General features: G+C 38.8%; 1 non-coding gene across 1 annotated transcript; it reads right to left on the reverse strand.

Annotated features, from left to right (window-relative positions):
• Positions 1 to 1,354: 1,354 nt before the first annotated feature.
• LOC126949406 (U6 spliceosomal RNA) lies at positions 1,355 to 1,462 on the reverse strand. The gene has a single exon (XR_007723712.1). It is a non-coding gene; the product is annotated as a U6 spliceosomal RNA (small nuclear RNA).
• Between the last annotated feature and the right edge of the window lie 10,985 nt (positions 1,463 to 12,447).

The raw sequence follows: 12,447 nt of genomic DNA on the forward strand, positions 1-12,447 counted from the left end.
TTTCCAATTTGCATGCCCTTTATGTCTTTCTCTTGTCTGATTGCTCTAGCTCAGACTACTATTACTCTGTTGAATAGCAGTGGAGACAGTGGGCATCCTTGTCATGCTCCAGATCTTAGAGGAAAGGCTTTCAGTTTTTCCCCATTCAGTATGTGAAATCTGTCATCTATGGCTTTGATTATGTTGAGGTATGTTTCTTCTATCCCCAGTTTTTTGAGAGTTGTTTTTTTGTTTGTTTGTTTGTTTGTTTTTTGAGACAGAGTCTCTCTCTGTCACCTAGGCTGGAGAGCAGTGGCACCATCTTGGCTCACTGCAAGCTCTGCCTCCCAGGTTCATGCCATTTTCCTGCTTCAGCCTCCCGAGTGGCTGGGACTACAGGCACCCGACACCATGCCCAGCTACTTTTTTGTATTTTTAGTAGAGACGGGGTTTCACCGTGTTAGCCAGGATGGTCTCTATCTCCTGACCTCGTGATCCACCCGCCTTGGCCTCCCAAAGTGCTGGGATTACAGGCGTGAGCCACCACACCTGGCCTTTTGAAGGTTTTTATCAGGAAGGGATGTTGAATTTTTATCAGATGGCTTTTCAGCATCAACTGAAATCATCACATGGGTTTTATCCTTCGTTTTCTTGATCTAATGTATCAGATTGATTGATTTGAGCATGTTGAACCACCTTTGCATCCCAGGGATAAATCCCACTTGGTCTTGACGAATGATCTTTCTAATATATCATTGAATTTAGTTTGCTAGTATTTTGTTGAGGATTTTTGCATCAATATTCATCAGAGATACTGGCCTGTAGTCTTTGTCGTTGTTGTTGTTATTGTTGTTGTTGTTGTTTTTTGAATTTTAGTCTCACTCTGTCGCCCAGGCTGGAGTGCACTGGTGCAATCTTGGCTCACTGCAACCTCTGCCTCTTAGGTTCAAGGATTCTCCTGCCTCAGCCTCCTGAGCAGGTGGGATTACAGGTCTGTGCCACCACGCCTGGTTAATTTTTTTGTATTTTTAGTAGAGATGGAGTTTCACCATGTTGGCCAGGCTGGTCTCAAACTCCTGACCTCAGGTGATCCACCTGCCTCAGCCTCCCAAAGTGCTAAGATTACAGATGTGAGCCACTGTGAACCACCATGCCTGGCTAGTTTTCGTTTTTTTTTGGTGTATTTTTGTCTGGTTTTCTATCAGGGTAATAGTGGCCTCTTAGATTGAGTTTGGAAGTATTCCTTCCTCCTCTGTTTTTTGGAATAGTTTGAGTAGGATAGCTATTAATTCTTCTTTAAATCTTTGATAAAATTTAGAAGTGAAACCATCAGGTCCTGGGCTTTTCGTGACTGGGAGATTTTTTTTATGGCTTCAAAAATATAGGACACTTCATTAATTTGTATGTCATCCTTGCACAGGGGCCATGCTAATCTTCCCTCTATCATCCCAAATTTTAGTGTATGTGCTACTGAAGTGAGCACCCAAATTTGATTTTAAAAACTCACATCTAACTGGTTAACAAATCCCAAAAAGAATAAAGACAAGATTGTCATCTAGACACAGTACAGCCAAACTCTTGAAAGTGAAAGGCAGAAAAACTTAAGAATAGCAAGAAAAAAGTGACTTATTACATACATGGGAACACCAATGTGATTGATGGCTGGCATCTCATCTGAAACAATGGCAGCCAGAAGGCAGGGGGATGGCAGAGCCAGAGTGCTAAAAGGAAAGAAAAAATACCCCACTGTATATCTAAGAAATTATATCCAGAAAAACTACCCTTCAAAAATAAAGGCAATAAAGACATTTCAAAATAAACAAAGGTTGAGATAATTTGTTGTTAGCAGAACCGACTGTCAATAAATACTAAAGGAATCCTTCATGTTGAAAGGGCAGGACACTAGATACAACTTGAATCCATAGAAGAAATATAAAGCACCAGAAGTGATATATATGCTAATATAAGAAACTTTACAAATATATATTGCTTTTATATATATCCTATATATTCTCTTAATCTCTTTGAAAGAAAGATAAAACAGTAATTTGAACACACACAAGGAGAAGGAAATGAAGCTATTATGCTGGAGCAAAGTTTGTATATTTTATTAGAATAGGTTGTGTTAATCTGAAGTGGATTGCAATAAGTTGATTAATGTTGTAATCTCTAGAGCAGCCACTAAGAAGATAACAAAAAAATTAAAATAGTTAACAGAGGAATTAAAATGATACACGAAAAACCATTTATTTAGTTCAACAGAAGGCTGTCAAGAAAGAACAGAGGAATTAAAAAGAAAATAAACATACACAAAACAAATACAATGGCAAATGTAAAACCAGCCATATCAATAATTCACTTTAACTAGGAATGATCTAAATTCCCTAATAAAAAGGCAGAGACTGTCAAGCTAGAGTTTTTTAAAAGCAAGAAAATGTCTTAAATATAAAACAAAGCACATAACTGCCAAAAGAAATTCATAAATGGGGTTTAATCAAAATTAAAAAAATTTGTGTTTCAGAGGACACCATTAGGAAAATGAAAAGAGAAGCCACAGACGGAGATAAAATGTTCACAAATCATATGTCCAATGAAGAACTTGTTCACAAAATAGATGAAGAATTTTTATTCAATAAGACAACCCAATTAAAAAATAGAAAACAATTTGAATGCACAATCAACAAAGAAAATAGATAAATGGCCGATAAACGTATAAAAAGATGTTCAACATCTTGGCCAGGCATGGTGGCTCATGCCTGTAATCCCAGCACTTTGGGAGTCCGAGGCGGGCAGATCATGAGGTCAGGAGATCAAGACCATCTGGGCTAACACGGTGAAACCTGGTCTCTACAAAAAATACAAAAATATTATCTGGGTGTGGTGGCAGGTGCCTGTAGTCCCAGTTACTCTGGAGACTGAGGCAGGAGAATGGCGTGAACCTGGGAGGTGGAGCTTGCAGTGAGCCGAGATGGCGCCACTGCATTCCAGCCTGGGCGACAGCGAGACTCCGTCTCAAAAAAAACAAAAAACAAAAAACAAACAGGTGTTCTTAATTATTGCCAAAATTCAAATTAAAACACATCCTTAGAATGGCTACGATCAAAAAGACAGACAATCCTAAATGTTAGCAATATGTGGAGAAATAAAGTATCATACATTGCTGATGGGAATGTAGAATGGTAAAGCCTCTTGGGAACACAGTTTGGGAGTTTCTTAAAATGTTGAAAATAATTTACTATATCACCCAGCAATTCTACTCATAGGAGTTTACTCTAAAGAAATGCAAACATATGTCCACACAAAATCATGTACACATAACAGCATTATTCATAACAGCCCCAAACAGGAAAAATCCAAATGTCCATCCAGGTAAATGGATAAGCAAACTGTAGTATATTCATGTAATAGAATACTATTAAGAAACTAAAAGGAACCTATACATACTACAACATGAATAATCCTCAAACACATTTTGCTAAGTGAGAGAAGCCAGACGCAAAAGATTAGATGTTGTACAATTCCATCCATATGAAGTATTCAGAAAAGACACATTTAGTAGAGAACAATGATTGCCTAGGGCTGGCAAAGAAAATAGGGATTAAGTGCACATAGAAATGGGGGAACTTGTGGGGGTAATGAATTGGTTTTATAATATGTAAATTATATCTCAATAAGGCTGTTTGTAAAAATATTAAATCATAAAAAATACTGAATTATTTTAAAAGTTTCATTAAACAATTCAGGTAAATGCTTCCAGTGTTTGGATTTCTGAACATCTTTATGGTCAGATATGAGAGAAGCTTTTCAAAATGAATATTTTTAATACTTTTCTTAATTTTACTTTGGACCTATAGTTCATACATACACAGAACTATACCATGAATCAATTTTCCCAATCATTCACCTTTGTGGGATACTATTGGTCCAAAAATCTTCTGATTAATAAGTACCTTCCTTTAGGGACATGTCCTGTTAAATACCAACTAGCTCATCTTTTTTATAGTGCTACTTTGGGGAAATACTTTCAAAATCTATTAATATGTAGCCTTCCTTCATAGTATATTGTTAGACTACAAATATATTCTTCCTTATAATCTGCACACTGTATCACATGCCCTCATCCAACGGTGTTTGGCAGGTAGTAGTGTATGATTTGCTGACGAGTGTTGCTGTGTGTATCATACAGTAAAAGCTTTCAGCCCATGAGTATTCTCTGGTGTTATTTTGAGTTGAGTGTGTTCAGCCACCTGTGTTTATTCATCCACAGACTTTCTACCATTGTGTGTTATTGAGAAGAGTTTTGACTTATAATGGTATCAGAGGCACACAAGTGACTGTACAGGGCTTACTCCAGAGAATCAGTGAGAGAGAGCCTCCAGTTAGATGTAGATGCAAGACTTGCATTTAGTTAAGAATGGTTGATGTGCTTGCAGGGAAATGCTTGAGGAAATGCAGTCAAAGTTGGCAGACACTTGGAGACAGGTAGGAGTCTTTTGACCTTATCATGAACAAACCTTGCCCACCGGGATGAGTGATCAACAGTTAAATGATGGATTTCTGGGAAAGAATCTCTAGCTTGGGAAAGTTATATCTTCAAGAACTGAAGAAAATGGAAGTCACTGTGTGAGTCAGGAATGTATCCCCATGGGGTTTTTCTATAACACCTCCATATAGCACATTCAGGTAGTGTCCCCGTGTCTGACAAAGCCTTCCAACTGTCACCCCTGCTGAATGGCTGAGGGTGGGGGCAGCAAGCTTATATTTTACAAAGATGAGCACCCAGTGTTTCTGTCTTCAGGGACGCTGTCCTGGCCTCCTTGTGCTAAGTCTTGCCCTTTGTACAGTGGGTACTCCACGTTGCAATTGGAGTGATCTTTTAAAATGAATGTTATGATAGTGTGTTTCCTGCTCTAAACCAATGAAGGGCCCCCATTGGCCTCAGGATAATAGCCAAACTCAACAGTAGGGCCTGCACTGCCCTACCTGTCCATCTTGCCTCATCATTCACTACTCCTTGCTCCTCCAATTCCAGTCTTTTGTACATGTGGCTCCCCCTGCTTGAATCACCTTGGTACTGACCCCACACCCATCCCACTGCTCTTAAACACACACACACAAACACACCCCTGAAGACACACAGGGTAACTCTTCCTTATTTTTCTGCCTCCCCTGATTGCTCGACGGTGTGTTACAAACCTCTGTTAAGAGCTCCTTTAGTATTTCCTGCATCCTGTTTTCTTGCACTTACCACACTTACAGCAGGCACTGCTAATTGCCTTCCCAACACCCATTCTACATTTTTCCTTGTTAGTAGAGCCCTGATTTTTCTCAGAGTAACAATGTGCTCAGTTAAAAAAATAGTTACCTTCCCAGACTCCCTTGCAGCTGTGTGTGGTCATATGACTTAGTTATAGCCAATGACATGTAAGGGAAGCCTACTGGGTCGAATTTCCAGAAAGTCATTGTTTCCATTTAAAGCAGAAGCAGGCTTAACTAGTCTGTACATTGTTTTGCCTTTGTCCTTCACATTGTCTTCTCTGCCCATTTGGAATTTGGATTTGAGCCTTAAGGAGCAGCAGACATCTTAGGAAATCAGAAATGAGGGCAAACACCAAGGATGGCAGAGCAGGAACACTGAAGGGGCCTGTGGTCTTATCAACAACAGGAAACTGCCTTAACTGTCTGGGACTGTCTACCCTTGGATTTATGTCTCTCTCTCTCTCTCTCTTTTTTTTTTTTTTTTTAATAATTTTTATTGAGACAGAGCCTTGCTCTGTCACCCAGGCTGGAGTGCAGTGGTGTACTCATAGCTGACTGCAGCCTCTAACTCCTAGGCTCAAGCCATCTCCTATCTCAGCCTCCCAAGTAGCTGGGACTACAGGCACGTGCAACCACTCCCGGCTGGATTTCTTTTTACATGGGCATGTTTCTGTTAAATTCCTATTTTATTAATGTATTACATGGGGCTGAACGCATTCCTAACTAATCTAGTACAACTTTTTAACTGGCTGTTTACTTAACTGACTTTATTTCTGATGAGTGGCATTCCCAGTGACTGGAATAGTACTCAGCAGGAAATTGGTGTTTAGTAAATGTCTGCTGAATCAATAATTGGTTGGATAAATGAATCAAGGTCAAAATGCATGGATTTTTCCATGATTTGTATTTATTCTCCTTAGGCATGTTTCCCATCCGAGGGGTGGGAGGGAGGTGTCTCAGTATTCCCTAAGAATTTTTGATATACTCTTCAGAGCAAAGTTTCTCAGCCTGGGCTTAATGGACATCTGGGGCCAGATAGTTCTTCCTCATGAGTGAGGGAATGTGCTCTGCAATGTTCAATGTCCAGCAGCATCTCTGGTCACTACCTACTAGATGCCAGTAGCACTCCTGCCCCTCTCCAGTTGTGACAAACAATAATGTGTCCAGAGATTGCCAGGTGTCCCCTGGGTGGCAAAATTGCTCCTGGATGAGAACTAGTATTCTAGAGAAGAGATCCTGAAGTTGAGTTCTACGAACTATTGGGTAGGACATGTATGCATGCACCCCCTAAAATAATGTGAAAATGTTGTTATGTATACATGCATTGCTTTGGGGAGAGGGCCTACAACTTTCATTATATTCTCCAGGAGGCCAATGGCTCAGCCAGGTTAAAAGCCATTGCTCTAGAATTTTCAAGCTGCTTTTCAACTATTCACCATGTTTCCCTTTAACCTCCTATACACCTTGAACTTAATAGACAGAGAGGCTGATTAAGAGCACTGCTTAATGACTATGCAAGTTTTAATCAAGTGTTCAAGTCTAATAAACTAGAATTGCTATGAGGCCCACAAAACAAGCCTTTTGATATTTTCGAGAGCTGCTATAAATATGGAAATTGAGGATGGTATTCTTGTGCCTTATAACCTAACAATCAATCCACCTAACAAAGGAGAATCAAATTGCAGTTTTGAAACTCTAAATGCAGTAGTAATTGGATGAAAAGTAGGAAGAGAAACTCTCATAAACATATGACTTAAAAATGGTCTCAAGTGAATATATACCGGCAGGAAAATTTGAATTATAAAAAAGAAATAAGATGGATGTAAGCCTGACTGAACTGAATTTAATGGTCGATGTTCTCACTTACTTAATCACATAATGCCACTACTTGGGACTCTATATTACTGAAGCAAATCATTTGTTGCATCCAAAGGGAGCCATAATAATGCAAAATGTACCATGAAATACCCAATTAAATTATTTTAACACATTGGAGATTGTGGGCCAGTGCACGTGTCCTAGTCATCCCTCAGCCTGATAGTCTGTAGGGTCTGATCTGTGTTTAATATCTGGTTTGTATTTCTCCACTCTGGCGCGCGCGTGTGTGTGTGTGCGCGCGCGCATATGCACGTGTACGTGGGTATTCACTGCTCAGCTCTAGCTCAGAAGATGTTTGAGTACAGCACATCTGGGAATATAAGGAATAAAAATAATCTATAAATAAGACAGTCACTTCCCTGAGCACTTCTAGGGGAAGCTGGGAACATAGCATAAGTGGAACTCGGAAATGAGGTTTCCTGAACTTTCTACCATGGCAGAAGCTTATTACAAGTGAATCTGCCAGGGACATGTATCTTGCTAAGTGATAAAATAGGGTTGTCTGCTGGAAACAAATATTTCAGTTGCTTGCATTAGTTTGAGGCAGGGATGGGGGAGAATGTACAAAACTCCCCTTTTCACCTGTAAATTGCCTTAATTCTAATTATTCTATATTACAACTAAGGATGTATGTAAATGAACCACATATAGTTTAAATATATGTTTTTTGAATATAAAAGTCATACGTATTTATTATATAAACATATAAAAAAGAAAATGAGAATTTTCTAGGACATTACCACCAAAAGACAACCACTCAATGTATTTCCTTTTCATCTGTGCCAGAATCTAAAAAACTTAAAAATTTTTTTTATTAATACAGAAAGCTGTGATAATAGCATGCAATGCTTGGGTACAGAGATAGTAACTATTCATTTTTGAATATAAATGTTCCCGTTTATTCCCCCCAAAGACCCTTGCACACATACATATATGTAAATGAGATGTTGTCCACCTAATATTCTATCATGGATATCTTTCCAAGCCAATAATCAGGTCCATGTTTGCACAACAAAGCTTTATTGTTTTCATATAAAAAAGCCTGTTGGTCGCGGGCGGTGGCTCACGCCTATAGTCCCAGCATTTTTGAGACGGAGTCTCGCTCAGTCGCCCAGGCTGGAGTGCAGCGGCCGGATCTCAGCTCACTGCAAGCTCCGCCTCCTGGGTTCACGCCATTCTCCTGCCTCAGCCTCCCGAGTAGCTGGGACTACAGGCGCCGCCACCTCACCCGGCTAGTTTTTTTTTGTATTTTTTAGTAGAGACGGGGTTTCACCATGTTAGCCAGGATGGTCTCGATCTCCTGACCTCGTGATCTGCCCGTCTCGGCCTCCCAAAGTGCTGGGATTACAGGCTTGAGCCACCGCGCCCGGCCATCCCATCTCTACTAAAAATACAAAAACTAGCCGTGTGTGGTGGCAGGTGCCTGTAATCCCAGCTACTAGGGAGGCTGAGGCAGGAGACTCGCTTGAACCTGGGAGGCAGAGGTTGCAGTAAGCTGAGATGGTGCCACTGCACTCCAGCCTGGGTGACAGAGTGAGACTCCATCTCAAAAAAAAAAAAAAAGAAAAAAGTAAAAAGAAGAAGGAAAAAAGCCTGCTGGGGGAGGTGGGAAGAGAGGGGACATGTAGGTAGGTTCAGAAAAGAGAATAATAATACCTCAGGCCCACTATTCACATTAACATTGTGCACATTGAAAAACACATATATGTCCATTTATTGGATTTTACAGAAATGGGATTCGACTTAACTATTCTAGAGAGCCAGCTGTCATGTGCTCTGTGCTTTTATGCAAATTTAAAAAGGTGCCCTCTTCCTGGTGTATACAGCTCTCATCTGCCTCCCTGGGTTTGTGCAAGATTCAAGCTGCTCAAATATAGGTGGCACCTCTGCTGTTTCCTAATTTGATCTTTTCAGTTAGCAATGTGTGGAACACATCTATTATCATATATGGAGGTACTACTACTGCCACCACCATATCCACATCACTACTACAAGAGGGAACACTTAATTATAGTGCTTATCTCACTCTAGGTACTGTTCTGAGAGTTTTAGAGGTCCTTAAACACTATGTAGTAGGTACTATTATTTCTCCATTTTATAGATGGAAGGAATGAGACATACAGAAATTAAGTCACTTGTCCAAAGTCATCCAGCTAGTGAGTAGCAGGACTAGGATTTGAACGCGGCAGTCTAGTTTCTGAGTCTGTGTTTTTAACTACTCTGCAGTTCTAATTAATCTCTTTTTGGCAATGTCTTTTTTTCCCCCCCTTTTAAAACAATGTTACAGTGAACATTTTTCCTTAGGATAATTTTCTACTTAGTTTTTATTTAATAAACACTATTAAATAACACCAAATGCCTGACACTGCTCTAAGTACTTTATAAAAATTAATTCACTTAATTCTCATAACAATGCTAGGAGTCAGGATTTATTACAAACTTCATACTGTATGTGAGCCACAGAGAGGGTAACTAGAATAAATGCCAGAGCTGGGATGACAGTCTGGGCACTTCGGCTAAAGGGCCTTTCCTTAACCATCAACTTATATAGCTTCTTCTTCTCTTCAAGAAGCAAGGAAGCATCATGTACCATTATTTGAATATAAAACTACCAGGTTGTATGGAAGAAAGAGTATACCAACATATTTGTATTCTCTTTTGTTCTAGTGATCTTTTTCTATGCATATGAAAATATAATTAAGATTATACTGAATACCCAAATTTATCCAATAATTAATTTCCTTATTAAAAATTATTTAGAAACTAAGATAAAAATTAAATTTCTAACGATAAACCATCCAGAGATAATTGTTAATATTTGCAATAGGCTTTACAGTATTTTTTATGGAAGTATAAATATACACACATTAAATGTAAAATTGCTATCCTTCTTGCAATGAAAATGAGTTTTGACATTAAATAGACTTTAAAACTATAGATTTTATTGCAGCCAGAACAGTGAATTATAAAGGTGAATTATAGTATATTTAACAAGCCAATTATTGAAACAGGTTACTTCCAGGTTTAGGTTTTTTGCTGGAAAAAACAGTGATGAACCCCTTCATACATTATTCTTGATGTGACTTTCTATTAAGGTAGATTCCTGGAAGAGAAATAATTAGGTTAAAGACTATAAATATTTCAGGGCTTTAGAGATATAACTTTTAGTTAGCTTGCAACATAGTCATTTTTTCTAATTTGCTAAAAACTATTCACAAGTACCATTTTACTCTTTGAATAATATACAGGTATATAGTTACTGTACCTTACTTAACCGTTTTGCTCCAGTTTTAGACTGCTGTTGATAATTTAAAGTTAATATCCCCTTTTGATAACTATTAATACCTTACATCTCCTTTAACGTAATTTTTAGACAGTATTTGAATCATTGATAATTTTAGGAATAAAAAATCATTTTGATTTTGAAAACTTATTTCCCAGCCTGAAAATTTTCCTTTAGCATTTCTTGGAGTTCAGGTCTGAGGGTGACAAATTCTTTTAATTTTCTTACATCTGAAAATGTTTATATTTTGTCATCAAATTTTTTTTTACTATATGTGCCAAAGTGAATACTTGTCTTCATTCTTGAAAGATATTTTAGTTGGATATAGAACTTTCTTTGGACAGTTTTTGTGTGTGTGTGTGTGTGTGTGTGTGTGTGTGTGTGTGTGTCTGTTTGTGTTTTAAATTCAGGACTTTACAGATGTTGTTCCACTGTCTTCTGGTCTCCATAGTCGCTGATGAGGAGTCTGTGATAATGTTGCTCCCTTGTATGTAATGTGTCATTTTCCTCTGGCTGCTTTCAAGATTTTCTCCTTATTTTTGGCTCGCAGCAGTTTTGTTATGATGTGATAGGCATCATTTTCTTTGTGTTTATGCTGCTCGAGATTTGCTTATAAAGGTGTAAATATATAATTTTAACCAAATGAGGGAAAATTTGAATTATATGTATTAAAATATTTTTCTACCCATCTTTTTCTTTGTGTATCTTTCCCTCCCTCTCTCTTATTTCCTTCTAAGACTATAATTATACAAAAGCTAGACAATATGTTGTTATTTCAAAGTTCTCTGAGGCTCTGTATATTTTTCTTTAGATTTGATAATTTCTTTTGATCTAAAATTTCACAAAGTCTTTCCTCTGCCATCTCCATTTTCTGTTAAGCCCCTGTACTGACTTTCATTTTTATTTTATTTATTTATTTATTTTTGAGACAGGCTGGAGTGCAGTGGCACATTCTCGGCTCACTGCAACCTCCACCTCCTGGATTCAAGTGATTCTTGTGCCTCAGCATCCCAAGTAGCTGTGATTACAGGAGGACACCATCATGCTCGGCTTATTTTTGTATTTTTAGTAGAGATGGGGTTTTGCCATGTTGACAGGCTGTTCTTGAACTCCTGACCTCAAGTGATCTGCCTGCCTTGGCATCCCAAAGTGTAGAGTTTACAGGCATGAGCCACTGCACTTGGCCTATGCTTACTTTAATGTTGCAGTTTTCAGTTAGAAGATTTCCATTTGGTTTTTTAAAATTTAAAAATTTATTTTGTATTTATTTTTGAGACAGGATCTCACTTTGTCCCCCAGGCTGGAGTGCAGTGGTGCGATCATAGTTCTCTGCAGCCTTGGTCTCCCAGACTCAAGCAATCCTGCCTCAGCTTCTTGAGTAGCTGGGACTACAGGCATGTGCCCCACACCTGGCTATTTTTTTTTCAATAGAGATGAAGTCTCCCTGTGTTGCCAAGGCTGGTCTCAGACCCCTGGCCTCAAGAGATCCTCCCATCTCAGTCTCCCAAAGTGCTGGGATTACAGGCATGAGCCACCATGTTTGGTGCTGGTTCTTTTTGTTAAAAATGATTTCCATTTTTCTTCTCATTCATTATAAGCAAAATTTTCTTTACTTCATTGGCAATAGTTAGAATAGCTGCTTCAAATTCTTTTCAATTCCAACATCTGGGTCATCTCAGGATTGGTCTCCATTTATTGTCTCTACTCTTGAGACTGGATCATAGTTTCTAATTCTTTACCTGTTGAGTAACTTTGGATTGTATCCTGGATACACATTGGACACTATCATATTCCTCTGAAGAGCATTGGTGTTTTTGTTTTATCAAGCCATTAATTTGGTTGAACTGAAATTATAAACTCTGGGCCAGGTGTGGTGGCTCACGCCTGTGATTCCAGCACTTTGGGAGGCCGAGGTGGGCGGATCACAAGGTCAGGAGTTTGGGACCAGCCTGGACAATATGGTGAAACCCTGTCTCTACTAAAAATACAAAAATTAGCCAGGGGTGGTGGCATGTGCCTGTAGTCCCAGCTACTCAGGAGGCTGAGGC

This window comes from Macaca thibetana, chromosome 2, assembly GCF_024542745.1.
Source record: "Macaca thibetana thibetana isolate TM-01 chromosome 2, ASM2454274v1, whole genome shotgun sequence".
NCBI lineage: Eukaryota > Metazoa > Chordata > Mammalia > Primates > Cercopithecidae > Macaca > Macaca thibetana.